Source organism: Alligator mississippiensis, chromosome 1 (assembly GCF_030867095.1).
Source record: "Alligator mississippiensis isolate rAllMis1 chromosome 1, rAllMis1, whole genome shotgun sequence".
Classification (NCBI taxonomy): Eukaryota; Metazoa; Chordata; order Crocodylia; family Alligatoridae; genus Alligator; species Alligator mississippiensis.
In genome coordinates this window covers 386125772-386145084 of record NC_081824.1, presented here as the reverse complement: position 1 = coordinate 386145084, position 19313 = coordinate 386125772, and positions in this window count along the sequence as shown.

Genomic DNA, 19313 nt, shown 5'->3' with positions numbered 1-19313 from the left:
AAGGACATTAGTATAGAAAGTAACGAAAAGCATTTCATTATAAAGACACTGTAGATATATCTAGAACAGAATTTTACAGTGTATCCCAAAACACATTTGGGTCTTCAATGGAGTCATACAAAAATAATACTGGTGTAACATTATGAAAAATCAGGACTCTTCTCTTTAATATGGAGGTGTTGATGCTGAAGTGTTGGTCACTGATCCAACTTGTACCAGATGGAATTTTTTTCAGATTAAGATGTAATGGGGCAGTTGGGAGTTGCTCCTATGGGCTACATTTCCCCTTCAAATTGAGGATATTTTTCATCTTCCCTGTTTTGTGCAAAATGGGCACATCTACATGAGACACTGACTACACAATAGCTGAAAAATATTGTGCAGTAGCATGTTATGGCATGGACATTGCTAATATGTTATGGCAAAGTATTATTAAGCTACTGTGCGGTAGCATCACCTAAAAGACATTTGCCAGCACTACTGCACAGTAACAAGTACTAAATACATGTGCAGTAATGACTGCTCAGTAGTGTCACGTGTAGATGTGCCCTCTGGGTATAGTCTTCAGGACTTTGGCAAGCTGCCAAAATAGCCTTGACATGGACAAATTCTGATTGTTCTTTCTTCAGTAAATTTAGAGGAGCACTTTTACAGACTTTTCTTTTTGATGTGCAATATCTCTTGCATTCTCCTCATAGAGCTAGTTTCACATTATATGAAAATCTTCTACCTTTACCCCCTTTTGCAGTCATAAAACAGTGTTTTGGGTAAGTGCTACTGTGTCAGAGGAGTTTGAATAACATGGGAATTTGGAGTGATCAATCAGCCAGAAACTGCAGCACTTCATTTTCATCCACATTGCTCCATAATTTTGACTTTATTGAATATAAACATTAGCTGTAGACCTATTCCAGGATATTTCAGTCCTGACTTGACTCAGAGTCTACATGTTGTTTCAATATCCTCAGGTGAACTGAGTACTTGGCTACATATAAACCCAGTCTCTGAACTGGGCCTGGTAATTCATGCCTGTAGGTGACAGGGAAAGGAGCAGAAGACAGAGCTGGCTGACAGTGAAAAGGAGTTACCCTGGAGCTGGGGGGAATCAAGGCAGCTCCTTATGATGATGACAGTTGTCATGGCCCTCAGGCACTTGCAGTTGAGTTATAATAAGATGGTTAACTCTCTGTGTCCTGTTTTTTGTCTATGTATTTAAGGCTGGAGAAATGGGTTATGGCTTTAGAGGAAGTCCAGAGACCATGGAGCAGGGTGCCTGGGATATTCTCTGGTTGTGAGACCAGCTTTGATCAGAAATGTGTGGGGCTGGAGCCCAGGAACCAAGAGGCCAAGGCAGTGGACCGAAGCTGAGGGGCCTCAGACAGATAAAAAAAAGGGTGAACTTGAGGAGGCTGAAGGCCAGACAAGGTTTAGGGGCCTAAGAGGCCCAGTGTTATTTTGGGGTGAAGAGGTCCCCTACAAGGGGCAATTAAGAGTGATCTGCGAGACATGGGTGTGATTATGGGACAGTAGGATGTCATGATTCTAGTGCCTAAGGCACCAAAGAAGAGGCTATCCTAGTCCCTCGAGGTAGTCCTGGCCTCTAGAGGCAGTCTCCCTTTAATTATACACATTACAATTGAGTCATGGTAGGCAAGAGGCGGGAGGTAGAGGAGGATGGGAAGCACTAACACAAAAGGGGAAGGTGGCTACCCCAAGCTGTAGCAGATCCCCACTTTTGGCCTCAACTTGCAATTCTGAGTGGGGCAGGATAGTACTGTTTACCTTGGATGAGCAATGTTGGTGGCAGGTCTCAGAATGTCAACATTAGTTTTCCAGAGGTCTGTGCAGAGTTCATCCCAGAGCTGTGCAGTGGTCCACCTATATACATGTTCCCCTTAGCCATCCCTATGTAGGTTTCTTTCACTGCCTGTCACTATCTGATCAGTTTGAGGCTGGTAAATCAGCCATTGGCTCTGTTGTCCAAAAGGATAGGAGCATTTGCTGCTATCAAGAAGGTACTTTCCTTTCAGATGAGAAGGCAAGGCAACACACAGTAATCTGTCAGTGAGTCTGCATGGCTGGAGTTCACCAGCTGCATAGGGGCCTGTAACAAGAAACCCTAGCCCTCTCACCAGAAAGCAGGCCAGAACTTTCTGGGCACAGAGTGCTGGTAAGGAAGGGGTTAAGTGCTGAGCCTAGCCAGCTAGTCTGCTAACCAGAAGGGGCAGGACTATATAAACCCTGGGCAGAATGGCAATAAGGGGGTCAGCAGCTGAAGGGGAAGGAGTGTTTCCAAGAGTTCCATGTAGAAGCTGGATGAGCGGTCCAAAGGTGGTAACTATGGAAGCTGGGGAGAGACAGCAGCTGCACCACAGCAAGGACTGGAGCCAATGGTGGGGAGCTGAAGCACAAACCCTACGAATGTAAGCTGACCTACTGCTTTGTTTGAACATAATTGCTGGTGGCAGTTATCATTTTTCCTTTTTTGATCATTGGATAGATGCTGGCAGCTTGGATGAGGCTATTAGGGGAAGAAGGAGGCCTCAATTTTGGGGACCCACTATGGAGTGGGGACCCTGGTGCCAGCAAGGGCGTGGCTTTTTGGGGGCACAGGCCCTGGCACCAGCGAGGGTGTGGTTTTTGGGGGCACAGGCCCCAGCACCAGAAGGTGCAATCTTAAAAAGGCCAGGGAGGTCTGGTGCACCGGGAGTACAATTTTGTTTTGTTTTTTTGAGGGGGGATGAGAGGGTGAGAGTTTGGTGTCACCCCTGGTTTTGAACTTGTGGCCCCTGGCTGTGGGGCCAGGGCCCGGGGCCTCAGGGCCAGGGATTGAAGCAGGAAAGGGGGCCACAAGACCCAAGACACCGGAAAAGGCTACAGCCTCCGAGTCAAACCCTGTTTTGTGGGTTTAGACAGGGAGGCCTAGCTAGAGAAAAACAGGGGTCAGGCCCACATAGGAGAAAGACCCCAACATATACAGTATAATAGGCAGTCTCCTGCTTGCATAATAATTTCCATTAGGACGTGGCAGGTGAGTATAGGGTGGGACATAAGAACACCAGAGAAGGCTCCAAGGGCACCCCACATAAGTCGCGGATTATCAGGAAGATGGCGCTGGGGAGGGTGACCTGTTACAGGGCCATTAGTGGCATGCCTGTACCTATTCTGTGCAGGCTCTAGGTTTATCAGCAGGGATCCTGGTTTTCTGATTTAAGTCAGCAGTCGGGTAATATTAGTGGCGTTTCATTTTAATCACGGAAAAAGGTGGATTTTGGGTCACTCTTTTAAATCCAAAAATTGGGGATTTATTTTTTTCCAGAGAAAACCAGGATCCCTGGTGATAACATCATTAGGAAAATGTTATTAACTTGGTAAGAAATAGCTGGATATGTTAGTAGCAAGCGTGTGATAAAATTACTATGAAATACATGTTTTAATAGGAAAAGGCAGCTGATTTAGTAGGAAGTAAGGAGCTATTTTTCCATGAAATATGTGGCTCTTTTAATAAATGGGGAATGCATGGCAAACTAACTATGAAATATGTGTTGACCTTAGTAGGAGATTGGTAGCAGGAAATATATAGGTAGATTTCTTTTTTTCTTCCAAGTATTCCGGTATTTCAATTGGCGGGAAACAGGTGGGAATCTTATTGTGAAATCTCTGCTTAGCTGATTAGGAAAAAGTTTGCAACCAACCTTATTCTGAATTATGCTGCTATTTTATTGTGAAATATATGAGCATGTTAAGATATTTGACATCTGGAGTTTAGAATAGTATATACATGTGGAGTGGGGGTTGGCCTTCTGTGTGGATCATTGTATGCAGAGTCATTAGGATAGGAACATATAGAATGCCTATTAAATGCATAACAATGAATACTTCGAAAGCAGTGAGATTGTATTAAACATGCAAAAATATTTTGAAACTGTAAAAAATATACACAAGGGAAAACTTGAAATCTAAAGATACACAATTTTATATCAACACTGTTCCCTCTTGTGAGGAGGGGTATTTGTAGAATGGCATAATTTCCCCAGGAGACAAGAGTTAAGCAATCCTCTAATGTCCAATATCCTCTTGATTGTATTAAGGCTTAGAACACCCTGGAAAGGAGCTATTTCTGGTTATGATTCCAAAATGCAGGTGTTTAAGGGCTGTAGAAGACACACAGATACAATCTGTGACAGTCCTTGGCCACTGAGGTTGAATCTAGCTGAGGATGCCCATGCAGGGGTGTGTGTTTCCTGTGGCACATATTTGTGCTGCTGCTTTTTGTCCTAGGGCATGTCCCTGCATGCGCATACTGGCTTGCAGCAAAATGACCCAGGTCAGGTAGGGGAGGCCCCAGCAGCCTTGCCTGGAGTCCTGGGGAACTCCCACAGCAGCAGCGGTGCTGATCTGGCTGCTTGGAGTCTGGCAGGTCGACAGTGTGGCTATAGCTGGCCACGCTCTGTTTCTGGTGGTGCATGCTGTGGCCATATGCGCTGCACCACTCCTTTTAGCAACAATGTTTTTTGACACTGGGATTTCCCAGTGTCAAATTTTGGTTGCGTGCAGTTTGTGGCACTTCAAACAGCTTTGAGGCAGCACAAACCGCACATGCATGCTCATCTGGATGCACCTAGAGCTACCATATCGCCATAAGGGCTATTTGCATTTCCATCATGCCCATCAGCTGTGCCTCTGGCGTCTTGGATAGTTTCCTGATCTTTTTCCTTTTCTCTTTCTCCAACTTCACATAACCTTCCCTCCTCTGGATTGTGCATCTAATTTTCTATCCCTTTGTCTCTACTTAAGGGTTCTCTTAATAGATCATTTTTTGAATTCTTCTTCTATCTCTGACTATCTAGAATGTTAGTTTAAATAATATTCTTGTCAGGTTTCACCAACTAGGAGGGGGAAAAAGAGAAAAAAGACAAATAGATACTGTTTAAATTATAGTCTTCATTTTCTCTTAATTTGAATCTTGTTTCATAAACTCCTTCTGTTCTTGGGTGGCATGGAAAGTATAAGATGTTTTCATAATATGCCCCCCCCCCCACTTTATAGGACTGTGTTGTAAGCAGAATACCAGCAGTTGATTGATCAAAAATGTGATCAAGGAAAATTGCAGCATAGGCAGGTTGCTAATGAAACCAAGAACAATGCAAATGACCAGAGAAAGAATTTAATGTCTCTTGGAATGGGAGATCAAAAAGAGGGGGGGGATAATAATTCAGTGTGCTTTTCTGCAGGCTATTGATGCAATGGGGAAGAAGGAAGGTCTGTGTGTGGTGGAATAGGAAAAATAGCTTGGCAACTGTATGCACATATCTGCAGGCTATTCTTATTTTGGAGGATGCACCCCTGAGATTCGTTACTAAATCTCGTTACTAAAATTTATAGAAGGATTCTATTAAAACAGGCAGTGGGCAAACCAGGAAAATATGTTGTATCAAAAAATATGTTGTACCAGCAAATAAGATGAGACCAGCAAAGCTTCTGGAAGAGTGGAACCATGAAAGATATGGGCAGTGTTAAGACTGCTGCAGTGATGTGAAATCTCATGTTAAATTGGAGTATTACCTTTTGGTTTAAATTCTCTTTTGTATTGTCTGAGTATCTGGCCTAAAATATAAGAAGAGTACTTTTACTTCCACTGCTACTATTAGCACAGGTGTCCTATGGTAAATCCTTATGGTGCCTTATTACAAAATTGAAAGATAATATATCTGTGTACTTTGCCTTTCCTGAGTTGCCTCCTAATCATTCACTTGGCTAAGAAACTATGAACTTTAAAAACTTCAGTTGTTTTTTTTTTAATTGTATTTGCTTCTACAGTCAAAAAATGGCTTTATTTTAAAACTGTTCTGCCATGCCAACCTCCTAAGTTCATGGATGAAGACCATGATTGAAGGGGATGACTAGCAATTTGGCTTTTATATTTAAGGGCAGCGGTAGCTAATGTTATGTGCTATCAAAAGCACTCTATATAAACTATGTTTAAGTTAGTTCCAGGCAGGTTTGGCAGGGCAGAGAGCATCATTTTTGCCTCAAACTTTGCCCATCGTGTATAGTGACTGGTCAGGATAGACACTCATGCAGTAAGAGGATGCGGGAAAGGAAAGAGCAATGACAAGAAAGCAGGAGAGTTGCTCCATTCTCTCAAGTAGCTGCCATTTTGAGCAATGAGTGTAGGGGCATGTAAAAGCGCAGAAAGCAGTGACTCTAGACCGAGATGCGGGGATCATGAAAGTACCCAGAATTAAGTTGCTTATAAAACCTTTCTCATAAACTTTTATTAAAATGCTAGGAAAACTGTGGATGTGGTTTGCTCCACAGTTTGGGTATCCTCCCTTATCACACAGTTAGCTCATCTACCTATGATTTGGTCAACTCTTGGAAATAGATAGTTTCTTTCTTTGGGTTTCCTGAGAGGGCTAAGATCATTGTCTTAATGCTTGGCATCCTAGCCATCCAAGACCAGGGCATGTTTATTCAATGGTGTATACACAATGCAATAATTTAGTGGTGACATCTTTCTCAGATATCAATTTAATGGTTTTCTGAAAATTGTCTAATGAGGCTCATTGTCTAAATCCACCATCACGTTGAACTGTGGTAGTCCTTTGAGCTGTTTTGTATTTGATTTTAGTCTCACTTCAGTATATAATTTCATAGCGTTAAATCCAATGCTCAAGTTGTTTTTGTTTATCAGTAATAACATTTCTGTTTAAGTCTTTCAGTGGAGCTATTTTCTTCATGACTGGACACCAATTGCTCATTCAATTCCTTTGTAAATTCCATAGCTATCACCTGCATCATCTGCTTTCTGAATATCATCACACAGTTTCAGCCAAAAATCTTGGGTATATCTTTTGGCCTCCTTTTGCATTTCTCTGTGAGCCTTTCTCAGATTGCCACAAGGCCTTGAGTTGGATGTAGTTCATGGTCATATCCAGGACCATCTCAGATATAAAGGAGAATGTAATGTAGCTCCATATCCCACCAAAGGTCCTGTTCTTCACACTCCTGAAACTCAGCCAGAGTTCCTTTTCTTTAGTATGGCACTGGATTGGGTCCCAGTTGTGTCCTCTCTCCAGTCACTGGATAACTCTGACATATTTATGTATTTTTGTGATAAAATGTAGATACACTTGTAAAAGCTTCTATCCCAAGAGCACAAATAAGGCCATGGACAGGTGCTACAGTTCTCCTGGGAGAATCACTGTGGCTCACAGGTGTGGATCACACCTGTGATCCACTGTGGATCACAGGTGGTTCTCAACCACCTGGGCGATAGCAATCATTGCCTACTGGAATTCATCATCCAGTGCAGGGTGTCAAAGGCCTGCAGCAAGGCAACAGTCCTGGACTTCAGGAGAGCAGATTTCAATGAGGTAAGGAGACTAGTTGGGGAGGCACTGAGGTCCCGGAGGGGAGGGGAGTTGAGAGTCCAGGAAGAGTGGTCATTCCTTAAGGAGACGATCCTCCAAGTCCAAAGGGTGACAATCCCCATGCGGATCAAAGGGGGCAATAGTGCTCAAAAGCCCCCATGGCTCACCAAAAGCTTCCAGGAATGTCTCAAAGCCAAAAAGGAGGCATATACCCAATGGAAGGGAGGGGCCATTATCAAGGAAGATTATACCTCCATTGCTCAGGACTGTAGGGGGGCCATTAGGAAGGCTAAGGCAGAGATAGAACTGTGAATAGTGTCCCGGATCAAGGATAACAGGAAGTCCTTTCCTAAATACATAGGAGGTAAAAAGAAGGTACTGGGTAACGTAGGGCTTCTACAGGATATGCTAGGAAATCCAGTGGTCACACCAGATGACAAAGCTAACCTCTTTAACAATTTCTTTGCCTCCATGTTTTTGAGCAGGGACCGGGGCATCCCCCACACTGGGATCTCTGACAGAACTGGGGAGGTGCTGCCAGGCCCAGGGTCAGTGAGGACCTAGTCAGGGAACTTCTGGTGGGACTGGACATGTTCAAATCAGCAGGTCCTGATGATCTCCACCCCAGAGTACTGAGGGAATTAACAGAGGTCATTGTGGGACCCCTGGCACAGCTTTATGAGCATTCATGGTGCTCTGGTGAGGTGGCAGAGGAACGGAAAAGGGTCAATGTGGTCCCATTTTCCATAAAGGGAGGAAGGAGGACCCAGGAAACTACAGGCCAGTTAGTCATACCTCGGTCCTGGGGAAGCTCTTGGAGAAAATTATCCAGGAGCACATCTGAGAGGGACCAGCAGGGGGGATCATGCTTAGGGGCAACCAGCATGGGTTGATTCAAGGCAGGTCCTGTCAGACCAACCTGGTGGCCTTCTACAACCAGGTCACAAAATCCTTGGATGCAGGTGTCGTGGTGGACATAGTCTTTCTGGACTTTAGGAAGGCCTTTGACACTGTCTCTCACCCAATTCTCATTAAAAAATTTGGCGACTGTGGCATTGATGCCTACACAGTCAGACGGGTGGCAAATTGGCTGGAGGGTCACTCCCAGAGAGTGGTGGTAGACAGGTCATTTTCAACCTGGAGGGATGTGGGCAGTGGAGTTCCCCAGGGCTCAGTCCTTGGGCCCACACTGTTCAATATCTTTACCAGTGACTTGGATCAGGGGGTGAAAAGCACCCTGTTCAAATTTGCGGATGACGCTAAGATGTGGGGAGAAGTGGGCATTCTGGAGGAGAGGAACAGCCTGCAACTAGATCTAGACAGGTTACAGGGGTGGGCGGATGAGAATAGGATGGGTTTTAATACTGACAAGTGCAGGGTACTGCACCTGGGGAGGAAGAACCAGCAGCATACCTACAGGCTGGGGAACTCCCTTCTAGTCAGCACAGAGGCAGAAAAGGATCTTGGTGTCATTATTGATTCCAAAATGAACATGAGCTGCCAATGCGGGGACATGGTCAGGAAGGTTAACTGCACCTTGTCATGCATCCACAGATGCATCATGAGCAGGTCCAAGGAGGTGATCTTCCCCTTCTATATGACATTGGTCAGGCTGCAGTTGGAGTATTGTTTCCAGTTCTGGGTGCCGCCCTTCAGGAGGAATGTGGACAGCATCAAGAGGGTCCAGAGGAGGGCCACTCACATGATTGGGGGCAGCAAGACAGGCCCTATGAGGAGGCTATGGGACCTGAACCTGTTCAGCCTCTACAAGAGAAGGCTGATGGGGGATCTGGTGGCTGTCTACAAACTGGCCAAGGGGGACCAGCAGGCTATGGGCGAGTCCCTGTTCCCCCGAGCAGTACCAGGAGTAACGAGGAACAATGGCCATAAGTTGACTGAGCGTAGATTCAGGCTAGATATCAGGAGGCGCTACTTCACAGTCAGGGTGGCTAGGATCTGAAACCAACTTCCAAGGGAAGGTGGTGCTTGCTCCTACCCTGGGGGTCTTCAAAAGGAGGGCAGATAATCACCTGGCTGGGGTCGTTTGACCCCAGCTTTCTTTCTTTCCTGCCCACGGCAGGGGGTTGGACTTGATGATCTGCTCAGTTCCCTTCCGACCCTACCAACTATGAAACTGGTCTCCCAGTAGAAATTGCCAGTATGCAGGTATTTATTCATTTTCTCCCAGAGGAAACATGGCCCCTCCACTAGAAAGGGGAATATCTTTTGGAAGACATTTCAATTGAGAGACTGTCTCTCTCCAACATGAATGCCTGTATACTTCTGCTTGACTCCTACATTATTGGGAGGAGTCAAGCAAGAGCTTCCCAGGGGGACTACAGTTCAGGGAAGGTCTGTGTTGGGGGTGAGGGGGTGGCATTTCCTTGCAGTGGGGGAGGGGCATTTCCCTGCAGCTTGATTCCTCCTGATCATGGAGAAGTTGAACCGCTGCTTCCCTACGATCCTTCCCAAGGCTGAGGTCACCATGGTCTGGAGAAAGCATGGGAATATTGCTCCACTGTTCCCTTTGCTCCTGGAGACCAGCATCAAAGAGAGGATCTGCTTTCTGCCTGTTCCCCCAATTGGGGTGTTCCTGTCTGCTGTAGGACACCCTTCTGGAGAAATATCTGCTGGAAAGATTTCTAGTATTCAGAAATGAATGCCTGTTCATACCCAAAGTTGAAAACCTTAGCATGGTACCACCCTGATACACAAGGCATAGTTAACTCAATCAGGAATATGGCAGAGATCTATGAGGTAGAATCTGAAAGGGCAGATCTTGACTCTTCACAACCTTCTGAAGTTAGGTTAATAACATCCATTCAAAGGTGAGTTGTCTCATAACAAAAGGAAATCATTAGTGAATGATTAGCAAGGCACTGTAGCGTAAAATAGCTCAAGAGAACTGGCAGCAGATTTGAAATACAGACAACTCTAAGCCACTTAAAAGAATTTCTCTGGGCTCTTGGATCACTAAGGTCAAACACTAATATAAATTAGTGATGTAGATTTCAAAATCTGCTACAGGAAGATGTTACTGAGCTTGCTTTTACCTATCTTATACTTATTACTATACAGCCTCAGGGGTTTTGATCCTGATTGTGGAATTTCAGGGGATGTCTACATTGATACTTAATCCTGCTGCAAATGTATCTGTAAACCTTGGGTTTGGACCTATCAACCTTCCACATTACAAACCCCGGAGCACATTACAAATGCCTTCCAGCAGCAGTCCAGGCTGTCCCCTGAGTATCTGGACAGAGGCTGAGATTTTGCCTACCTCTCTGTCCTCCTTTCCTTGTGTTCAGAACTGAACTGGGTGTTTCATCGTATAAAATAAGTTTCCTAGTGGACCTTCTGTACCCTATTTCCTGTCTCTACTGCCCATGATTAAAAACAAGAACAGAAGAATGGGTAATTTTTAATAGAACACTTCCTGTCCTAAAAATCAGTGTGGTCATGACTTGCATCTCCTTTTATGCCTCCTGCATACTTCTGCAGGAAAGTAACATAGACAGGAAGGAATGGCTCGTGTGGCTTTGGGTAGTTGAGTGCAAGGAGAGATAATGGAAGACAAAAGCTGACATGTCAAGAGTCTATCTAAAAGGATAAATATATCCACATTGGAAATTTTGTGTGCCTCAAAGAGAAGAGATGTGTGGAATACCATGGTCACCAGCATCCTGTTTGGATATGGTACCCAGAGAGAGAGAGATTGCAAATGCACAGCTGCTGGCAGCACCTGCATTTTTTTTGCCCCTCATTCCCCCCCAGTTGACTCCTGGGGCAGTTGCTCCTATTGCCTCCCCCCCCCCCCCCCCCAACACTCATTCTGCCATTGGTAAATCAACTTTATTTGTTCTTAAGGGCACTGAACTTGTCACAACTAGATATTAACTGTGTGCTTTTAGACTATATTAACTAACCAATGCTAAATCACACAGTTTAACAAACTAAAGTGATCTGGAAGCAAGACAGTATGTACTATAACCATATGCTAAGCTGGTCAAGTTGAAGGCTGGGGGAGAAAGCTCTGCATATTCCAGTAATGCTTCTTTAAATCCTTTACAAGATTTTAAAACTGTAACTGTTGCTTTGACTTGATTCTACAATATACCTGTCAAGTCTCAAGTAATTTAGGAAATATTATGAAGGTCTACTGACTGAAAAATCTGTTCCCATAATCTACTTATCTGACCAGAGCACAGTGACCTGCTTTTCCTCTTGCTATTAGTTGTTGTTGTTTGACTGCCTTGTATAGATCTTCTGTTTTACCCTGATAAAGATGTCACTTAGCATCTGAGAACAGGTTTTCCTGTTCATTTATTCCTGTTCTTTTGCCATTTTTGTGTATTTTTGTAAGTGATTACCTCCCGAATTTCCTGTTATCAGAGAGACCTCAAATGTGTAGGTTGACTTAAATAGTCTGTTAAAAATATCTGTACTATTTATTATATAAGATTAATCCATAAGGAGAGATGCTTTAGTTGCTCTCATGCAGCTTAATCTTTGAAACTTTTCATATGGTTATGCAGAGCTTGTATGAGTTCAGATCCTAGTAACTGGCTAACTTCTGTTTCCCATGAAAGAAAAAAAAAAGGAATGCATGTGTGGCTGAATTCTTATGATTCAGCTGAAATCAGGAGCATGAGGATACCAGTGACCTCTTTTCTTTGATACTTTCCAAAAATGAAAAGGACACCATATGACAACGTAGGAGATAAAACAGAAAATACCTTCTTTCCTGATGCATTATTTTTCAAATTAAAGAACAAACTGTAATTCTATCTAATGTGCTGAACTACTGATAGGAATATGTTTACTTATGGGACAAGAAGCTAGAATACCTGACACCTCCTGGGAAAATAAAGGATGAAAGCTCACTTTTAGTTCATGACTATATAAAGGGGAAAAGAAGCACAGTCAAGGGGTAGGGTCATTCAGATTAAGCCAGTTGAATTATCACCTGGGACAAATTTTATATAAATAGTTGTAGAAATTACACATGAGAACTGAAAGCTTAGTCTTATTGAAGTCACTAGCAAAACTCTTCTTCACTTCAGTCAAGATTTCACTGATCAGAAAACTTGTGTATCGGATAAAATAAGAGCACTGTAACCTATTAGTAGAGGATATGGAAGGAAAAAGTGGACAAGAAGGAAAAAGATAAGGAAGAACTCCCTGCTACTTTATCACATATCCAGGAGGATCCTGACTGGTTGGTTTTCCTGTGTCTTCTCTCTTCATACCTCTGTCCGCTAATTGCCTGCTAACTACACTATGCCTGCCTATTCTCTGATCATCAATTTACTTCTTGCCAGTGCCACTTGTATGTTACACTGCTATTTATACTTTTGTTGAATTTAGCTCAAGATGTCATCCTGAAAAATATATATATGTATATGTATCCATGTATATGTGTATCTATAGATGTATAACTTGTGACGTAACAGATCTAGGTAGGAAAGGCATATTAATCATTTGAAAGCAGTATAAATAAAATTGTTTGACACTAGTAGAGTATCTTGGATAAAGCTGCATGAAAATGTGCTTCTTGAGCATAACTTTGCAATAACCCTGTCAGGTAAATTTATTATCACTTACAAAGGAGGAAACTGAGGCACAGAGAGGTTGTTTGTCCAACTTCTTACAAGAAATCCAGGTTCAAGCCAAAAATAGAACCTCAGGGCTAATTCTGTCCCTAGTAATAACACAAATGATTCAGTAAGTCGTCTCACCTTTCCTGACTTAAACTTCTATGCCAAGGGTGGGCAGTGTTTTTGGGCAGAGTGCCAAAAACACCCCAGCCTCAACTTGGAAAATATTGGCATGCCAGTGGTGGACAGCACAACCCCAGTCCACTTTCCTGCCATCCACTCTGAGGCATATGTGCATCCGCCGCCAGCAGTAATCTGGGCTTGGGCTCCATGGACCCCAGTGCAGTAGCTTGTAGCATCCCCGATGCCTGCCTGGGCTCTGGGCAGACTTCTGCTGCCCACTGCGGCAGCTTCAAGGAGCCCGATCCTTGTTGTGGCAGCAGAGCCCTGGCCCGTTTCCTACTGTCTGCTCTAATGTGTTCATGCCAAGCAAAATGCCTTCACGTGCCACGCTCTGGCATGAGTGCTGACTACTGTTCTATACCTTTAATATGAGACCATCTTTTCTTCCCTGGTTCCTTTTTCATTACTTTTCCTCTTCTTTTGCTAGGTTTTCAGTGACATAATAAAAAATTAACAAAAAAAGATATTTTGAGAAAAAATCTTTGAACTTCTGGTCTATCTCACCATACTATATGTTCACTAGTTCATTTAATAGGAGGTGTGTAAGCACAAAGAAAATTGTGATTTAAAGGGAATGACATAAGAATAACAAATCAATGAGTTGGGTCCCATTTCTTCTGTCAGCTTAAGCAGCTGCAGCAAAGACTATTGATCCTGGATCAGTCTTGTCAGCCACCATCAGTCGCCAATAAGGCAATCATGGAAGATAATCATCATAGACTGTGAGGGATTGCCAAAGAAGAAGAAGAAACCGTTGCAGTTTTCAGTGTGCTATGACAATACCAAAGCACTACATGACATTACATTGGATTAAGCATGCCAGAGCAGAATTATCCTTTAAATAAATCTCAGGCTTGAAACAGCTGCACTATTTCAGGTTATGGTAGTAAAATGTTGAAGAAAATGTGTCTTTAAAATATTATTGATTTTTTTGTTTGTCCAGGTGAAAAAAAATATGACTATTAGAAACATTCTCAGCATCAATAGCAAGGTATGTTGTATCTGTTGAGATGTCATACCCCAAAAGCAGTGATTCTCACTTAGGGTGCTGTGGCATCCTGGGGTGCCTTGAGATTTTTTCAAGGGTGCTGCAGGGTGCCACATGAGTGTAAAGTGGGATGCCTTCAGTCCAAAAAGGTTGATAAGTACTTCCCTAAAAAGTACTTACTCTGTACTTACAAAAATATATGGACCATATTTAATATACCAAAATGACTAAATAAGCTCTTGTCTGAACAAGGTAAAGAAATAACCAGGGGATATCCAGGCTTTTGTGGAAAGGGGCTAGGGCATGGACTGGGGTTTAGAGCATCACTGGATTTTTTTTTTTTTGCCCATCAATTTTATTTTGAAATTTCACACCACATGTGTTCTATATTCTTACACTATTTGGGGATTTTGGAATCCTTCTAGGAAAACTTATTTTATATTTGATTAAAATGTGGAACTTTTAGACAAATAGCACAATGTATTATATTTTCTCTTTACTGTAATAATAATAATAATCTTGATCATAAAAAACTTCTGTGAGTTATTTTAAAATGTTGATTCAAATATGAAATCTTTTATATAAATATACTTTAGTCTTATGTATATGCATAAGCTGTGATCATTCTGTTAGAAAAATCTTGTAAGAATTCCCTTTTATATCCAAATTACTGGACAATCATCATCCACTTTGTTTGATGTGGGAGGCATTTAGTTAAACAGCCATTTTATCATGTGACACTTCCCTGCCTTGATTCTTAGGCAGGGTTTGAGCTGACCAAATGGGACACTTGTGTTACTTTTTCCAGGTCTGCTTTGAAGACTCACTTTTATGCATTTAGTTCTTGGTAGCATATTATTGTCCCTACTAAGAATTGCATTAAATGTAATTTCTCCCAAACTTTATCCAAGGTGAGAAGGAAAAATAGAGGAACAACATCCATCATCACAGCTCTAAAAACTCTGAGGGAAAGGTTTGCCAGCTTTATCCTATAGATCCTCACTCGACTATAGTTCAAGCAAGAAATCCCAATGATTTTGACTAGGCTCTTTGTATGAAGGTTACTCATGTGAATAAGATTGTATAGGATCAGTCTCTTAATGTGGCAAGCATAGCACTCTTCATCTTCAAAGTTACTAGAAAACATTAATTAGTTTGAGTGGCAGACTTATGTTAAGGACAATTTGGCTAGTTTCTGTCCACTTGCTTTAAAATGTAAAAAACGACTTTTTTTTTTTTTTCAAAACCTGCATGGCTAGGTCCAGAAAATTATTGTAGTTTTCATTGAACATGGCTTCAATTTATCAGCATAAGTAACTGATGTCTTATTTTAATAGACCCTTATTTGTCAGATCCATTTTTATTAGGTTTTAGTAAATAGGCCCAGTTTTTAGGCTATAAAATTAATGAACTAAGAGTCACTTTCCCTTAATATATCATATTACCAGAGCTTACTTTTTATCTATTACATTTTAACTAGATGTGGTGATGTATCTTTCCACAGTCATACTGTCTTTTTGGCTGACTGTAAATGTTCTGCATTGTTGAATTTCAAAGCTATGCTTACTGTGATTAAACATCCTAAGGATCCCATTTAAATAAAACGCTTTGGTTACATCTTTTATGAGGTATTAGAGAGAGGGTGGAGGTGAAGTAGGAATGATTGCAGAGTGCTGGGATGGGCCTGCTGTATGGCAGGATTTGCCATATTGCCACCCCTTTTGTAAACTCTCCAGTGTAGCTTTTTCCAAATCCATTAAAAGAAATATAGGTTTCCAAGTGCCAGTTAAACCTTGCAACACTACTGAGAAGTGGAAACTGAGGAACAAAAAAGGGAACTAACTTGCCTGAGGATACAGCAGAAGAGTCTGTTATTTAAGAAGGTTTGGTATAATTCTCATTAGGAAATCAATCAGTAGATGAAGGCCATGGTAAAGAAATTATAGGAGGCAAAAGTGACTTTCTGAGGAGAGCAAGGTGTGGGTGGTACTGTGCAGAGCACTAGGGATTTTGGGGGGATGGCAGAAAGAGGGGCAACAGCAGGGTACCCAGGGTCTTGTCTGCCAGATTGTGGCCTTGCAGCACTCTAGCTGCTGCTGCTTTGGTGTGGGCTCAGCTTCCACAGCCGCCACGTCCCCTGTAAATCAGTGCCTGAGACTAATGCTCCACTTGTCCACCCCCAGTTACGCCACTGCCTTCTGTGTCTCATGAGCAGGGATACCGGTTTTCTATCATAAAAAAATCACAAATTCTCTGATAAACCCTCCAAAATCTGTGGTTAAAATGTAAATGTCCCCCACAGCCCTCTTAGTGTCCCTCCCTCCCCCCCACAACAGCCCTGCCTGTGCCCCTTGCCCCCCACCTACAGCCCCTGCCCCCAGCCCTGCTGGAGGGGGCCCCATCTGCCAGGGCTATGGGGCCAGGGATCCAGGTCCACAGCCCCCTGCCCCCAATGGAAAGCAGTGGCTGCTGCAGCAGGAGCATGATCCGGCTCCCCCCATACTGTGGGCAGGCTTCTAGCAGCAGTGTGCACTCCTGGGGGTGGGGGAAAGAGGAAACTGCACTCTGCAGATGTGGTGGGGGGACCAGGCCAGGTGCACAGTGAGCTTGTACTCTCCACCCTGCTGCCCTCCCCTAGGCCCTCCAGAGCGCAGCATTTGCAACCCAGCACGGCAACACACAGGGGGGATGTGCAGGAAAGTTGCCTGCTGCTGTGAGCTCCGCACTGCCCTGGTCATGCTTCCCCTGCAGGTGGGGTCAGCAGCAAGGGGCACAACCCTGCACTGCCCCTGTGCACACAGAGGAACCATGGCCAGGACAGCACAGAGCTTGCATCACAGAGTGACAAGCAGCTTTCCTGCATTGCCTTGCTGTGCCCTGCCATGCCGTTTGCACATGCTGCACTCTGGAGGGCCTGGGGGAGGGCAGCAGGGTGGGGAGCGCAGTGTTTGTGACCCAGGGTTTGCAGCCAGCTGGGCACTCCAGCTGGGGGTGCGGGTTTGCAGCCTCACCATTTCCGGCTGGAGTGCCCGGCCGGCTGCAAACACCCCCTTGCCCTCCCCTCCCCTCCCTCATCCCCCAGCCAGCTTGGGCACTCTGCAAACCTCCCAACTCTCTCAGCCCCCAGCCAGCTCCCCCCCAACCCTGCCCTGCCCTGCCCTGCCACCCCCAAGCCCCACTTACCTCCAGGAAGAAGAGTAAGCCTGAAGCAGCCTCTGGTAAGTGTGAGCTTCAGGCCCTGACTTTGCCCCTCTCCTTTCCCCTCCAGGCAAGGCTGGGGGTTTCCCTGCCCCTTTTGCAAACAGCCCTTGCAGGCTGGAACTCAGCCAGCCTGCAGAGCTCTTTGCAAAAGGGGGAAATCCACGGGTTTCTCTTCTAAAAGGGAAAATCCGCATTTTCTCCAATTAAAAATGGGAAATCCATGGTTTTCCCTGTTTTTCCATGGGAAATGGAAAACCCAGTTCCCTGCTCATGAGGTCACTTCTTGAACAGTTGAATGGTTTGGGTCACTGGAGGAAAGAATCCGATTCCAAACCGTGTCATCTGCAAAAAGATGACTTCATGAGAACTGAACTTGCGTGATGTTCCAGCCCTTTCTTTTTCTGTGGCAATAACAGTCCCATTTTACTCACTTCAGTTACCATATCTGAGTTAACACACCAGGATGATCTGGCCTCTGTTTTACAAATGAATGCCTACTTCAGCCTTGTGCTTATTATTATTTTCTTTGCTATGGTCCTTGGTTACAACTGATTGACCTTTTGCTGTTTTACAGTTTTCTAGCCTTTTACATTTTGGGCTACATAGCTATAGCATAGAACATTCCAGGAGCTCCTATTATGCACTGTTATATTTATTGTATAAGTCAGTGTTTTTGAAGCCTGGTACCTCAGTTGTGCCTAAAATTTGCATCTAGAAAGCATATTTACTGTAGGAAAAATACAAATGCTAAATTGCATGTGCCAATATGTTTTGTTAAGTGGAAGTAGGTATATTTTGTTGGACAAATGAGGGAGAAAAAGAGGTTGACAATATAGTTTCTAGGGATCACCTTGTTCAATAAATACAGACTTACAATGAATGAGAAGAACTAAATAATACACTCTATTTGTGGAGCAGTAGGCCATTTCTGCAGTCCCTTTGTCTTGCTAACTAACCCAGGGGTGGGAAAAAAAAAACAGCCAGCTGGCTGGATCTGTCCTGACAAATTTTGTCCAGCCTGCGCAGGCTTTTGGCCCCACCCCGCTTAGTCATGGCGGGCAGCCCAGGCCCCAGGTGCACAAGTAGGTCTGGGGATGTGCAGCAGCTAGACTCACTTTCCAGCAACCCCTGCAGCAGTAGCTCCTTCCAGGTGCTGCTGACAGTCACCACCGCTTCTAGGCTTGGCCCCACTGCCTGGGCACCAGGGCTTTTCTGTCCCACACCCACCGCTGGGGGCATTGGACAGAGTGGGTGAGCAGGGTCACCATGAAGACTGGCCCAGGACCTGCATAGGCAGGGTAAGCTTGGTTGGGCAGAGGTCATAGGTGTCCCAGGCAGGCAGGGAGTGATATCAAAGAGTGGGGTAGGTAGGTGGGTGGGGCCAGGGCTGATGTCAGGGCTGGGGCCAGGATTGGGATCAGGATTGTGGGGCAGTGACAGCATGGATCTGGGGCCTGGGGCAGAGTTATGATCTGCTGCCCGCATGTCACTGCAATGGGCACCAATTCTGTGGACAGGGGTGTCAGGAATGGATCTCAGTTCTGCCCCAGGCCCCAGCCCCACACTATTACTACCCCATGATCCAGATCCTAATCCTGATCTTAATCCCAGCCCCAGCATTGGGCCCAGCCCCACCTGCCCCTCCCACTCCTGGATACCACTCCCTGATTGCCTGCAGCCTCATCACCCCAAACCTGGCTAAGCACATCATGTCCACACAGGTCCCAGGGTGGTTTCCATAGAGACCCTGGAATTGTTGGGTGATGACAATGTGGGGTTGGGGTCTGGGGCAGTCATGATCTATTCCCCAAATGTCCCTGCCCACAGAACCGGCACCCATCTCAGGACGGTGCAGGGAGCAGATTATGGCTCTGCCCCCAGCCCCATGCTGTCACTGCCCCATGTTCCTGATCCCAGCTCTGCTCCTGTCCCTAACCCTGCCAGCATGTTCCACTCCCAGATGCCAAC